Genomic DNA, 16,361 nt, shown 5'->3' on the forward strand with positions numbered 1-16,361 from the left:
TATGAAATATATAGACCACAATTTAATTTAACAAAATATGATATACGAACAATAATATTTAAAAAATAATACTATAGTAAAAAGGGATTTGTCTTAAGATTGTTGTCCAAATGGTCTAAGTGTACCATATACTATAGTATTACTATTTAAATATTATGTAAAAATATAAAATATATATATATAATAATTATTATAAAACAACAACAATAATAATAATAATAATAATATATAATTTTCTAATAAAATATAGTTATATATCTAATATATAACAAAATAAAACTATATAAAAGAACATGTTAATCGGTCAAGTCTATAATTGGATTCTATCTCCTTAAAACAGATTCGCCCCGCTACGGTGCTGACAGATTCAGTAACGTCTATCTCCCAGGATACAACGACATTTGTTTCTTCGGTAGCAGCATTGCAAACTGGAGAAATGGGCGAATGGGCTCGGTGTAGTAGTCTCTCTCTCTCTCTCTGAACCAGACTCTAACTCACACTCTAATACTATGTTTATGCGAAGAAGTGAGAAGAAGGAAGAGAGGTTTGTAAAATGATTCTGAATTGGTGTATTTTGCAAATGACCCAAAGGGGGTATTTATAGGCATGGAGGTGCCTTTTCATTTGGCCCGAAAAGCCACGGGACATAATGGTTCAACCTGAACCAACACCAAAGACATCTATTCAAATGGGGTGCACTGGTTCACACCAGGTGCAACCCTTGGATGCACTGGTTCACAACAGGTGCAGCCATTCGTAAGCCCGACCCAATTCAAAATAATGAAACCCACCAGAGAAAACCCAACCCAAAATAAAATTAAATCAAACATAAGGCCCAATTCAAAATTTTTGTTTAATAAAAAATTTAATTGGATTTTACAATCAAGCCCAAGCCCAAGCCAGAACTGGATTGAACGGGGCACACGTGTGTATGGTAAATGGTTTGGACCTAAGCTTGCCTAGGTCTTCTTCCTCTTAAAAACTTGGGTGCCGTTGGGCCCAAGCCCAAATTCCAAACTTGAGTTATATGAACTCCAATTGGTTTCACTTTATTTTCAATGTGAGACAACCACTTTCCACATTTTGCACACCCATTTAAGTTTATCAAATACCTTACTTTGGAGCTAATTTCTCATTCACCTGAAAATAAATTTGAGAAAGTAAATATACCACGTTCATCTCTTTATGGAAAGGAACGCATTCGACGATAGATCCGCAAGAAATTCTTAGCAGGATCTACTCAAAATTTCGCCCAAAATTTATGTTTTGTATTCTCAGTTTCCAACAAAATCTACCTCTATATTGTACATTACTAGACAAATAAATCACCAGATAAAAGAAATAGCCACGAAGAGTTGGTTTATTTTTAAGTTTGGCTTTCGTTTTTCTAACATTGGTTTTGATAGACTTTCTTGTGGTTTAACGAATCAAGATCCTTTTGAATAATATTAGGTCTATGGTATATTTAAATCGACAATGCAATAATTTTAAATCAATAACGCAACAACTAGGTTGATTTAATAGTTATTGTAAAATAATATAATATGTTACATGGGTGTTGCATCTTCAATTTCATGCATGTTACATCATTATTCTCACTAAAATGTTACATGGGTGTTGCATCCATGATATAATGTGTTTCATTTGTCATTACTGATTTAAAATACATAACATTGGAAATAAAATGGTAGTGGAGAGGAACCAAGTTCATAATTTGACATGATCTCATTATTTTATTTTAAGAGAAACCTTGGTGGTATCAACTATATATTACTAACAAGTGGTGGAAACCTTGCCTACTGTAATTCGCCCACCACGGGAACCACCAGATTAATTACCAGCGATGCACTAGAGGTGGAAATTCATCATGTTGTTACCGGATCTATTGGAGCCATTGATGGTTTCCTTTTCTGTTGCTCCTTTGGGCTGGGCTCTCTTGGTCCTGCTATGTTTCATTTATCTTTGTCAGACTTTTACTTCAAGCCTAGGCTTACTATTCATGTAATATTACTATGGGCTGTACATGCTTCCTTTATATATATAATTTGAATTCACTTTTCAAAAAAAAAAAAACACAAGTGGCACTTACTATTGGATGGGGATATATTATTATTGGTACCGAAATGCCCAATTAATAAACTATAAGAATTGAAAATTTATTATTTTTTCTTAAAGTGAAGGATCACTTATTTCCCACTTGAACCCTAGGCTTCTTTTTTTTAGAAAAGTATCACTAAACTATAGTCATTAGTGGTGAGGTCAGTCTAATTCTCTAATATCGTGCTAAATTCTCTGGAAAATCATAATTTTTTTCATAAGACTGATTAGTTGAATATAATCTTGTTCTTAGTCCTTGATTGATATGACAAACTTGATTGATATAACAGGTGGTTGTAACCATGTTAATTTCTTGTTAACATCATTTTATTTCCTAGTTTTACCATCTTACTTCGAGCTTCAAGTATGCGTTGACTGGCGATTAACCTGTGTCAAGTGCGTGACAATACCATATTCCACACAGAGGATCTTGACTCCTTAAAACACGGACATGAAAAATAGATGTTTAAAGGAAGAACTAGGAATTAATTTTCAATCAATCAATCAATCTACGTTAAGGACATGATCAAATGCAAATAACATCATGTGATCTACAACAAAATCAAAGTGAAATTGTGTAACAACTTGTTTTATTACTGATTTCATCATAGGTTGACAGTGCCCTTTATTCCATAGCAGCAAAAGAACTATATATATATATATATATCATCTTACATATATATTCACTTCTGCTTCTCGCAGGTTGTATCTAAACAACGGCAGCTGCATTGGTGATTCCGACAGACAACAGGACCTTCTGAACAAACGAAAGGAGCATGGAGGCAGTCCTTGTCTTTGGTACATTTTAGGGGTTTTCCTTCAACTCCTGCCAACCATTTTTCATTAGTACGTTACCTTCATGTAATGCACATGAATTTAGATTACTGTAATACCTACTCACGTAATAGATGTGTGTGTGTGTGTGTGTATAAAGAGAGAGAGAGACTAACCAGATGCAGTGAGCAAGAGGATGACCAAGAAAACGATCTTGAGAGAAGCCTTCTCCATGTGTTTTGTTAGGTTGGGTGGTAGGCAAAAACAAGAAAGTAAATGGTTTTTCTTTGTAGTGTAAATAGTTGAGCTCCAAAGGGGTTGTATATATAGGAGAGGAAATGACTGATGTTGACATTTCGGAAATTATTTAATGAAAAATTAATGAGTTATATGCCACAAAAAGAATGAAAAAAGAGAGAGTATAAGTTGAATAAATTATTTGGCTATTTATTTATTAATAATAAAGTGGATGACAAGTGGGGTTGATAACAATTAAAAAAAATGGACATTTTAACATTGTATCAAATCGGTGGTGAGGTGGATAATCCTAATGAGTAGATAAGTATTATTCTAAATTTTTAAAAAGTCATTTTTATGGAAGGAACAACTTTACTCTATTATTACATTAATTTCTTTCTTATCCCCACTCATTAGGAAAATGATATAAGATTGAGAGGAAAATTAAACAAAAATTTATTGATATTTTAAATTCAAAATGAACATTTTATAATTGTACCAAATCCGTGGTGAGAAGGAAAATTCTAATGAGTAAGCAGACAAGTATTATTCTAAATTACCGTTATTCCAATCCAGCATACCAAACACAACGTTAGAGTAATTATTGAAAGGTAATTTATATACCATTAGGCAAGTATTATTCTAAATTATCTTCATCACAAACATAATTATACAAATATTATAATCAGTTATTAAGCAATTGTTTAGCTACTACAAAGTAAACTTGGACCTTATTCCTTGCAAAATTAGAAACAGAACAGATGATTAAATCCAAAGTATCCCTTCAATCAGTAACTCTCTTTTTTTAACTCATACAGAGTTGATCAAAACTTTTATTATTAAAACAAAGCAATTTTTTCTCTAAAAACCTTCTTCTTCTTTCTCTAAGTTGGTTAAAAGCGGTCTTCAACTCTATCATTTTCCAATGGATTTCCAATACATAAAAATTCCAAATTTGTCCCTATTAGAGTCATGTAAAAGAGACTAATGCTCCGTTTGGTTGGAGGGATGGAAAAATGGATAGAAGAGAGAGATGAAGGGATGGATGAGTCATCCCTAATGAAGGGAAAGTGTCTCCTTCATTTTTTATTTGGTTTAATGGAAGGGACGGCAAAAAGGATTGATGGAGTGCATAGTTTTTTTTGTTTAGTTGGAAGGAAGGAAATGATAGTTTTTATATATTTTTTACTAATATACCCTTTCTATATAAAGTTATAAAATTAATTAGTTTAAAATTATTTCATAATATTGAGCTCTACTAACAAATTGTCTAAAATGAATGTTTTATACTTACATACCAAACAAAATTTTTTTTTTTTAGTTTTTAAAATGAATGTTTTTTTTTTTTTTTTTTTTTTTTTTTTTTTTTTTTTTTTTTTTTTTTTTTTTTACATACCAAACAATTAATTAATTTAAATTTATTTAATAATCACTATAGTTGTTTAACGCAACAGGGTTTTAACAAATTTTTAAGAAGGATAAAAATGAAAATTATAACAAATTTTGGTAGTTAACATTTTTTCTCTCCACTTTTCCCCCAAATTTGGGCGGATAGGAAAATGTATAGCAAGGAGGGATGAAGCGTCCCTCCTTGCTTCCTCCCTCTCTTCCCTTCCCTCCAACCAAACATGAAAACATTCATCCATCCCTCCTCCCATTCATCCCTCCCCAATCCATCCCTCCAACCAAACATAGCATAACACTAAACATGGAAAAGGCCTCGGTCAAAATAGTAATTTTTTTTATCATGTTCTTGGTCACGGCATTGGGTTAGTCTCTCACTCTCACTCTATCCAATATGTTCTGCACAATTGCATCTTAGCAAGCTTTGTCCTTGGATTTATGTGGGTCTCGCCTGATCCAACGATTGAGTTAGTGCAATTAGGACAACACTAATGTTGCATTTGAGAGCAGCAAATTGATGCCTTGAATTAAATTTTCTCTGATTTCAAATTCAAAACGCTCATTTAGTCATTTTCTCTCTATATATATTTTAATGGACAATACTTGCCTTAGGCCACATAGGAAGAAACCTCATTCTTGTAATGAGGTGGTGTAATAAAATATCAACAAATGTTTAAGTTTTAAAAGAAAAAAAATTTATGACTACAGGCGATAGAAACTGACCATTCCCTCTTTCTCTCTCAAGCAGTGATATATATTATTTCTGAATCTAAAATCAAACATTGTTCTGGAGAAAATATGTGGTGTATATATATACACACACACACCACATATTATAAAGGATGGGGCTAGATGAGGGAATGACCTTAGGCCTGCATTGGCCCAATCACAGAATTACATGTTATATATAATGTATGAACGACACATTATACCAAATTAAATAACTTTTTCGATAGAAAATTTTAATAGATCTATTTTTATTTGGTGATAATCATCTTTAAACAATTAAATTTGGATGAGAAGTTTGTAATTAGATACAAAAGAAAAGAAGATGAACATGAAATGTTTTGAAATTTAGGAGAGATTGGGATGAGAAAAGAAAAAGAAAAGAAGATGAACATGAAATGTTTTAAAATTTATATATAAGCGGAAAAAAAAAAAAAAGGAAAATTTTAATTTCTATATCAATGAAAAAACTTAGAAAAAAAAAAAAAAAAAAACATACGTGGCTAATAAATAGAGTGCCAGTCTTTCAACGTATCATGAAAATGAATTCATGATATATATCATTTTCCATGAATTTATAGTAATTATTTGTCTCAACTCTCATATATGATTGAAATATGCCGATTTAATATATATATATATATATATATATATATATATATATATTACAGAACAATATTTGATTACAGAACAATAATTGATTTTAGTTTCAAAACACAAAAAAATAAATATTGTTGTGTAACTGAGAAAGAGGGAATGATAAGTTTCTTTTATCGGTAGTCATCATTTTTTTTTTCTTTTAAAACTTAAATACCTGTTGATATTTTATTGGGCCACCTTCTCATAAGATGGTGGTTTCTTCTTATGCGGCCTAAGTGAAGCATTATTTTATTTCTCTGCCACGTGTCTAAGCCAAAGGATCCTTTCCTTGAGAATTTATCTACTTGACTCCCTAGAGCTAAATCCAATGGTCCATATTCATCCAACTTATCCACTTGTTAAACTGTCTTAACACTGCTCTTTTTAAACAAAAAGGTAAATATTCTGAATACCTAATTAAATAGCAAGTGATTCCTTCAAATCTTCCATTGACATAAGCTAGTTTATCCCTTTCAATCTCGAGAGTTAGTGGTAATTTTCTCAAAATATTATTTATGATAAAGGGAACTTTATAGGTGAGTTTTATTTTCATTCATTAAATAAAGTTTTAGGTGATTTTTTTGAAATCAACTTGACAACAAATGCGATCGCGAGCTCACCGTGAATTGAACTACCACTTCCATGTCATTCTCTTTTTAATTACTCCGTATTTAATTAGTAGTGTTTAACTTTTCCGTAATGAGCGAAAAAGCCAACAATACTCTAAAGGTACCGTACACCTAACGACACTAATTGATTAACATTTATTTTCTTATTAATAGATTTACATTTTCTTAATATTTAGAATGAGAATTGATTTTTCTTATAACCAATTACCTCTTTTTAATTTATAAAGTCTTGAAAATTTGTCATAGTTTTAATATCCTTAATTTAAGCTTGAAGTATGTGTTGACTAACTATTTAATTGTGTGGAGTGTGCTAAAATACCATATTCGTTACAACATAGGATCTTGACTCCTTGAAAACACGGGACATGAAAATTTAGTAATAGACGATAAGGAAGAACTAGGAATTAAGGCCATCATCAAATGCAATTAACATCATGTGATCTATAAGTTTAGTGTAATACCTACTCACATAATAGATGTGTTTGTGTGTGTATATGTCTATATGTATATATAGAGAGAGAGACTAACCAGATGCAGTGAGCAAGAGGAAGACAAAGAAAACGATCTTGAGAGAAGCCTTCTCCATGTTTTTAGGTTGGGTGGTAGCCAAAAACAGGGAATTAAAGTAATGGTTTTTCTTTTCTGTGTAAATAGTTGAGCTCCAAAGGAGTTGTATATATAGGAGAGGAAATGACTGACGTTGATATTTCTAAAATTATTTAATGAAAAACTAATGAGTTATGCTACCAAACCAAAAAAAAAAAAAAAAACTATAGTATAAGTTGATTAAATTACTTATTATTTATTATTTATTTATTAGTAAAGTCTGTTTGAAAACTGGGGTTTGATAACATTTTACAAAATTTAAAGCTATTTTTAAAATTATTAACGCTAATAAGTGGACCTCCTAAATGAAATAGTGAGCCCACGAGTGACTTTCATAGTCTAATGAGTGTACCTCCTAAATGAATTAGTGAGATCCACCGGTCACTTTTACTGTCTAACGATTAACTCATTTGTGTACGTGTGTTTAGATCATATCCTCATCGAAAAGTACCTACTATTATCAACAGTCAATCATGATTTATTTTTCTTTTGTATTATTATAATTTTATAATTAAAAGATATATTTATTTATGATTGGACCTCATAAATAAATAAATAAATATATATATATATATATATAACATAAAATAAATAAGCCATTTATTTGCCATGTTCTAATTTGCAGTTGAGGACGATGAGCATAAACAATGCCTAAAATGAGCCTAATCTGCAGTTGAGCACCAAGTTCTAATTTTCAAATTTGAAGCCTAAAATACCTACAATCCCCTTAAAAATAAATAATAATATAAAATTTTAAAAATAAATATAAAAAACAAAATAATAAATAAAATATAAAGATATAAAAATAAAATAATAATAAAAATACCCTTGCTTAGCCATTTTCTACGTGACCTTGTGCTTCAGTTAGTGGTTTATAATTGGCTCACACCAAGTTACGACAGTCTTTAGCTTAGTGTCCTTGCTTGTCATATATGTAGCACTTCCTGTTGAACCTCTTGTAGTTTTCTTGGCTGGACCTGTCCATAGTGCTTCTTCTTTTTATTTTTCTACCCAGCTTCCACTACATTTGCCTTTGAACCTCTTTTCGGATGTGCAGTTGTCTTCTTCAGTTCTCAGTGTGACAATCAAGTCTTTAAGGCCCATTTCTTTGTGCTTATGTTTTAAGTAATTCTTGAAATCTTTCCAAGTATGCAACAATTTTTCCATGGTTGAAGCCACTTGAAAAGATTCACTCAAATCCATCTTTTCAGCATGTATCTCATGTAGGATCAGTTGGAGCTCCTACACTTGGCTCATAACAGTCTTGGAGTCCCCCATTTTGAAGTCCAGAAATCATCCGACCACGAATTTCTTCAAACTAACATCCTTTGTCATATACTTTTTGTCTAGTGACTCCTATTACTCTTTAGCAATATTGATTGGACTATACACATCAAATAATGTGTTTTCTAATCCATTAAGGATGTAGTTCTTGCATAGGAAATCTCCCTACTTCCATGCATCAATAGCTCCTACTTTTGTAATGTCAGTCTCACCCTCTTGTAGCACTGGGCAGTCTCAATTAGGAAATTGCTCAAATTCAGAGTTGTAAGGTAGAACATCATTTTCTGTTACTACTTTCTAAACTCCACCCCATTAAACTTTTCGGGCTTCTCCTCATGACTAACAAGAACACTAGGCACAATTGTACTCATACTTGCCATTCATCTATTATATATGAAATATACAGACCACAATTTAATTTAACAAAATATGATATACGAATAATAATATTTAAAAAATAATATTATAGTAAAAAGGGATTTGTCTTAAGATTGTTGTCCCAAATGGTCTAAGTGTGCCATATACTATAGTATTACTATTTAAATATTATGTAAAAATTTAAAATATATATATAATAATTATTATAAAATAATAATAATAATAATAATAATAATATATAATTTTCTAATAAAATATAATTATATATATATAATATATCACAAAATAAAACTATATAAAAGAACATGTTAATCGGTCGAGTCTAAAATTGGATTCTATCTCCTTAAGATAGATTCGCCCCGCTATGGTGCTGATGGATTCAGTGACGTCTATCTCTCAGGATATAACGACCATTTTTTTCTTTGGTAATAGAATTGCAAACCGAAGAAGTGGGCGAATCGGCTCGATGTAGTACTCTCTCTCTCTCTCTCTGAACCAGACTCTAACTCACACTCTAATACTATGTTTATGTGAAGAAGTGAGAAGAAGGAAGAGAGGTCTGTAAAATGATTCTGAATTGGTGTATTTTGTAAATAGCCCAAAGGGGGATATTTATAGGCATAGAGGTGCCTTTTCATTTTCATTTGACCCGAAAAGTCACGGGACATAATGGTTCAACCTGAACCAACACCAAAGGCATCTATTCAAATGGGATGCATTGGTTCACACCAAGTGCTACCCTTGGATGCACTGGTTCACAACAGGTGTAACCATTTGTAAGCCCAGCCCAATTCAAACTAATGAAACCCACCAGAGTAAGCCCAACCCAAAATAAAAACTTGGGTGCCGTTGGGCCCAAACCCAAATTCCACAACAGGTGCTCTCCCTCTTAAAAACTTGGGTGCCCTTGGGCCCAAACCCAAATTCCAAACTTGGGCTATATAAACTCTAATTGGTTTTACTTTATTTTCAATGTGGGGTAACCACTTCCCAGATTTTGCACACCCATTTAAACTTATCAAACACCTTACTTTGGAGCTAATTTCTTATTCACCTGGAAATAGATTTGAGAAAGTAAATATACCACGTTCATCTCTTTATGGAAAGGAACGCATTTGACTATAGATCCGCAAAAAATTCTTAGCGGAACCTACTCAAAATTTCGCCCAAAATTTATGTTTTTTATTCTCAGTTTCCAACAAAATCCACCTCTGTATTGTACATTACTAGATGAATAAATCACCAAATAAAAGAAATAGCCACGAAGAGTTGGTTTATTTTTAAGTTTGGCTTTCGTTTTTCTAACATTGGTTTTGATAGACTTTCTTGTGGTTTAACGAATCAAGATCCTTTTTGAATAATATTAGGTCTATGGTATATTTAAATCGACAATGCGATAATTTTAAATCAATAACACAACAACTAGGTTGATTTAATAGTTATTGTAAAATAATAGAATATGTTACATGGGTGTTGCATCTTCAATTTCATGCGTGTTACATCATTATTCCCACTAATATGTTACATGGGTGTTGCATCCGTGATATAATGTGTTTCATATGTCATTACTGATTTAAAATGCATGGCATTGGAAATAAAATGGTAGTGGAGAGGAACCAAGTCCATAATTTGACATGATCTCATAATTTTAAGAGAAACCTTGGTGGTATCAACTATATATTACCAACAAGTGGTGGAAACCTTGCCTACTGTAATTCGCCCACCACCGGAACCACCAGATTAATTACCAGCGATGCACTAGAGGTGGAAATTCATCATGTTGTTACCGGATCTATTGGAGCCATTGACGGTTTCCTTTTCTGTTGCTCCTTTGGGCTGGGCTCTCTTGGTCCTGCTATGTTACATTTTTCTTTGTCAGACTTACTTCAAGCCTAGGCTTACTATTCATGTAATATTACTATGGGCTGTACATGCTTCCTTTATATATATAATTTGAATTCACTTTTCCAAAAAAAAAAAAAAAACACACAAGTGGCACTTACTATTGGATGGGGATATATTATTATTGGTACCAAAATGCCCAATTAATAAACTATAAGAATTGAAAATTTATTATTTTTTCTTAAAGTGTAGGATCACTTATTTCCCACTTGAACCCTCGACCTTCTTTTTTAAAAAAATATCACTAAATTATAGTCATTATTGGTGAGGTCAGTCTAATTCTTTAATATCGTGCTAAATTCTCTGAAATATCATAAGTTTTTTCATGAGACTGATTAGTTGAATATAATCTTGTTCTTAGTCCTTGATTGAAATGACAAACTTGATTGATATAACAGGTGGTTGTAACCATGTTAATATCTTGTTTACATATTTACATTTAATGTTTAGAACGAATAACCTCTTTTAATTTGTAAGCAATCCTCTGCTGTATACAACACAATTCAACATTATTTTATTTCCTAGTTTTACTATCTACCTCGAGCTTCAAGTATGTGTTGACTGGCGATTAACCTGTGTCAAGTGCGTGACAAAACCATATTCCACAACAGAGGATCTCGACTCCTTAAAAACACGGACATGAAAAATAGATGTTTAAAAGAAGAACTAGGAATTGATTTTCAATTAATCAATCAATCTACGTTAAGGACATGATCAAATGCAAATAACATCTTGTGATCTATAACAAATTCAAAGTGAAATTGTGTAACCACTTGTTTTATTACTGATTTCATCATAGGTTGACAGTGCCCTTTATTCCATAGCAGCAAAAGAACTATATACATATATATCATCTTACATATATTCTCACTTCTGCTTCTCGCAGGTTGTATCTAAACAACGGCAGCTGCATTGGTGATTCCGACAGACAACAGGACCTTCTGAACAAACGAAAGGAGCATGGAGGCAGTCCTTGTCTTTGGTACATTTTAGGGGTTTTCCTTCAACTCCTGCCAACCATTTTTCATTAGTACGTTACCTTCATGTACTGTACATGAATTTAGATTACTGTAATACCTACTCACGTAATAGATGTGTGTGTGTGTGTATAAAGAGAGAGAGAGACTAACCAGATGCAGTGAGCAAGAGGATGACCAAGAAAACGATCTTGAGAGAAGCCTTCTCCACGTGTTTAGTTAGGTTGGGTGGTAGGCAAAAACAAGAAAGTAAATGGTTTTTCTTTGTAGTGTAAATAGTTGAGCTCCAAAGGGGTTGTATGTATAGGAGAGGAAATGACTGATGTTGATATTTCGGAAATTATTTAATGAAAAATTAATGAGTTATATGCCACAAAAAGAATGAAAAAAAAGAGGGTATAAGTTGAATAAATTATTTGGCTATTTATTTATTAATAGTAAAGTGGATGACAAGTGGGGTTGAGAACAATTAAAAAAAAAATGGACATTTTATCATTGTAACCGGTGGTGAGGTGGATAATTGTAACAAGGGTCATTTGTCCCACATCGGAATCGGATGGAAAAGTGATTGGGTATAAATGGGTGGGTATGCAGCAATACTTAATAGTTCGAGCTTTTGGGTAAATGGCAAGCGCCCACCCATTTTAGTTAGTATAAAAGTAAGACCCAATCCTTAATCCGATGTCACGCCAAGCACCCGATACGGAAGGCGTCCTGACTAGCACCCCGGGTAAGTAGGGTGGCCCGAACCGCAACGAGGGCGTTGCGACTTTGAGTGGGGGAGAAGCGCCCACCCATTTCAATAATCCTAGTGAGTAGGCAAGTAATATTCTAAATTATTGAAAAGTCATTTATACGGAAGGAACAACTTTACTCTATTATTGCATTAATTTAATAATTTCTTTCTTATCCCCACTTTCCAAAATTAGGAAAATGATATATGATTGAGAGGAAAATTAAACAAAAATTTATTGATATTTTAAATTCAAAATTAACATTTTATAATTATACCAAATTCATGGTAAGGAGGAAAATTATAGTGAGTTAGCAGGCAACTATTATTCTAAATTACCTTCATTCCAATCCAGCATACCAAACACAGTCTTAGAGTAATTATTAAAAAGTAATTTATATACCCTGCAAGTATTATTCTAAATTATCTTCATCACAAACGTAATTACACAAATATTGCAAAATTAGAAACAAAACATTATTAAATCCGAAGTATCCCTCAATCAGTAAATCTCTTTTTTAACTCATACAGAGTTGATCAAAACTTTTATTATTAAAACAAAGCAATTATGTCTCTAAAAACCTTTTTTTCTTTCTTTAAGTTGGTTAAAAGCGGTCTTCAACTCTATCAATACATTAAAGTTCCAAATTTGTCACTATTAGAGTCATGTAAAAGAGACTAACACTAAACATGGAAAAGGCTTCGCTCAAAATAATTTTCTTGGTCATGTTCTTGGTCACGCCATTGGGTTAGTCTCACTCTCACTCTATCCAATATGTTCTGCACAATTGCATCTTAGCAAGCTTTGTCTTTAGATTTATGTGGGTCTCACGTGATCCAACGATTGAGTCAGTGCAATTACAACAACACTTACATTGCATTTGAGAGCAGCATATTGATGCCATGAATTAAATTTTTTCCGATTTCAAATTCAAAAAACTCATTTAATCATTTTCTCTCTTTCTATATTTCTACGCCACGTGTCTAAGCGAAAGGATCCTTTCCTTGAGAATTTCTCAACTTGACTCTCGAGAGTTAAATCCAATGGTCCAGATTCATTCAACTTATCCACTTATTAAACTACCTTAACACTGGTCTTTTTAATTAGTAGTGTTCAACTTCTCCTTAGTGATCGAAAAAGTCTACAATACTCTAAAGGTACTGTACCCCTAACGACATTAATTGATTAACATTTATTTTCTTATTAATTTTTTTTTTTTTTTTTTTTTTTTAATCATGAAAACGATATCATTTATCATTTCAAATGCACAAAGGCCAAGCCAACGACAGTAAAGAGACAAAAAGCCAAGCCAAAAAAGGTATACAAATCATGAAGCAAAGCAATAAAATGAAGAACAAACTCTAGATCTGTATACAAATCATGAAGCAAAGTAATAAAATGAAAAACATGCTCCAGATCTATAGAGAAAATAGAGCCTAAAACTCTATAACGGACCCACAATGAGAGAAACGCAACAAACTGGAGTGACCCAAAGGTCAGACTATCGTCAATGCAACAGCTCCAAAGATAAAGTCACAAGGCTCTCTGATACCTAAGAAACCCCGTACAAGATCAAATTAAGGAGAAAAAGATCAAATTTAGGCGGGAGAAAATCAAAACCAACCTAGACTAGAGATCTAGTCAGAGAAAATAACAAATCCACCCATGTAATCCGAAAACAAACCCAACATGAACGGATCTAACCGAATAAAACAAAAAAAGCGTAAAAAAAACACCCACAGAGCGCAATTATTGAAACACGCCAAGTTTATTGCAGCCATAGGAGGCAGCCATCATTTCCCCACTCCCATGGAAGGGAGCAGGGAGGCTCAAAGTGAAGAAAACGAAGGGGGTTAGAGAGAGGTGAAGGAGGAAAACTCAAAAAAAAAAAAAAGAGAAATAGATTTACATTTGCTTAATATTTAGAATGTGACTTGACTTTTCTTATAACCAATTACCTCTTTTTAATTTATAAAGTCTTGAAAATGCATCATAATTTTAATATCCTTCCTTTAAGCTTGAAGCATGTGTTGACTAACGATTTAATTGTGTCGAGTGAGCTATAATACCATATTTATTACAGCATAGGATTTTGACTCATTAAAAACACCGGACATGAAATTTTAGTAATAGAGGATAAGGAAGAACTAGGAATTAAAGCCATGATCAAATACAATTAACATCATGAGATCTATAACAAAATATCAAAGTGAAATTTTGTAAAACCACCTGTTTTACTACTGATTAATTGATTTCATCATAGGTTTGACAGTAACCTTTATTCCATAGCAGCACAAGAACTATATATATATATATATATATATATATATATATATATATATATATCATCTTATAAATTCACTTCTTGTCCGGCCTCTTGCAGGTTGGCGACTTGTTTAGGGAGGGCAGACGCATAGATGATTCCAACAGATGGTAAAACCTGGGCAAATCGACATAATATGGCTGCAGTCCTCAGTTTTGTTACATTTAAAAAAAGAACCTCCTTGCAGGTTGGCGACTTGTTTAGGAGAAGGGCAGACGCAATGATGATTCACACATATGGTAGAACCTGGACAAATCAAAATAGCATGGCTGCAGTCCTCGGTTTTGTTACATCTTGAAAAAAAACCTCCTTCAACTCCTGCCAACCATTTTTCATTAGTTAACCTTTATTATGTAATGTATATGAATTTAGTTTAGTGTAATACCTACTCACATAATAGATGTGTTTGTGTGTGTTTATCTATATGTATAGAGAGAGAGAGGGACTAACCAGATGCAGTGAGCAAGAGGAAGACAAAGAAAACGATCTTGAGAGAAGCCTTCTCCATGTATTTAGGTTGGGTGGTAGCCAAAAACAGGGAATTAAAGTAATGGTTCTTCTTTGTTGTGTAAATAGTTGAGTTCCAAAGGGGTTGTATATATAGGAGAGGAAATGACTGATGTTGATATTTCTGAAATTATTTAATGAAAAACTAATGAGTTATGCTACCAAAGGAAAAAAATAAATAAATTTATAGTATAAGTTGATTAAATTATTTGTTATTTATTTAATAAGTATAGTCTGTATGAAAACTAGGTTCTGATGATAACATTTTACAAAATTTAAAATTATTTTCAAAATTATTAAAGCTAATAAGTGGACCTCCTAAATGAAGTAGTGAGACCCACTAGTGACTTTCACCGTCTAATGAGTGGACCTCCTAAATGAATTAGTGAGACCTATAAGTGATTTTCACCCACTAATTCACTAATTCATTCGTGTACGTGTGATTAGACCATATCATTCGGACAATGAAGAGTATTTATTATTATCAGTAATCAATTATGATTTATTTTTCTTTTTTATTATTTTAATTTTATAATTAAAAGATATGTATATTTATGATTGGACCTTCTATATATATATATATATATATAACATTAAATAAATAAGCCATTTATTTGCCACGTTCTACCTGCAGTTGGGCATGAGTGTAAACAACGTGTCTTTCTAATTGAAATAAAAGTGATTTAAAACACATTTACTTTCTTGTTTTTTATGGAAGGAACAATATTTGTCTAGAATTGCATTAATGCCATCCTATCCTCACTTTCAATATTGACGTCACCCTTCATGAAGTTATATATTATTAATTAGGATACAGTGAAAAACCCTTATCATATTCAGCATGTTGTCATATACAGCATGTGTAAATACCCTCCTTAGAAAACTCTTTATATTTTTTAAATTGAGAAACTAAAGACAAATTTTTAATTTGAAGACTAAAATACCTAAAATCCTTTTAAAAATAAATAATAATATAAAATTTTTAAAATAAATATAAAAAACAAAATAATAAATAAAATATAAAGATATAAAAATAAAATAATAATAAAATTAATGGCATTTTTTATAAATAAAAAAAATATATAGAAACTCTAAAAATTATTATTTTTAGTTTATTTATTTGTTTATTGTTTATATTTTTAAT

At 31.9% G+C, this 16,361-nt stretch overlaps 1 long non-coding RNA gene across 1 annotated transcript; it reads right to left on the reverse strand.

Annotated features, from left to right (window-relative positions):
- Nucleotides 1-14,531: 14,531 nt before the first annotated feature.
- On the reverse strand, nucleotides 14,532-15,582 carry LOC132302272 (uncharacterized). The gene is made up of 2 exons (XR_009480797.1): nucleotides 15,161-15,582; nucleotides 14,532-15,028 (listed from the first exon to the last, which is right to left on the reverse strand). It is a non-coding gene; the product is annotated as an uncharacterized LOC132302272 (long non-coding RNA).
- Nucleotides 15,583-16,361: the final 779 nt, after the last annotated feature.

This window comes from Cornus florida, unplaced genomic scaffold (genome assembly GCF_030987335.1).
Source record: "Cornus florida cultivar Cherokee Brave unplaced genomic scaffold, ASM3098733v1 CherokeeBrave_3.0.0_Hap2_Chr04, whole genome shotgun sequence".
NCBI lineage: Eukaryota > Viridiplantae > Streptophyta > Magnoliopsida > Cornales > Cornaceae > Cornus > Cornus florida.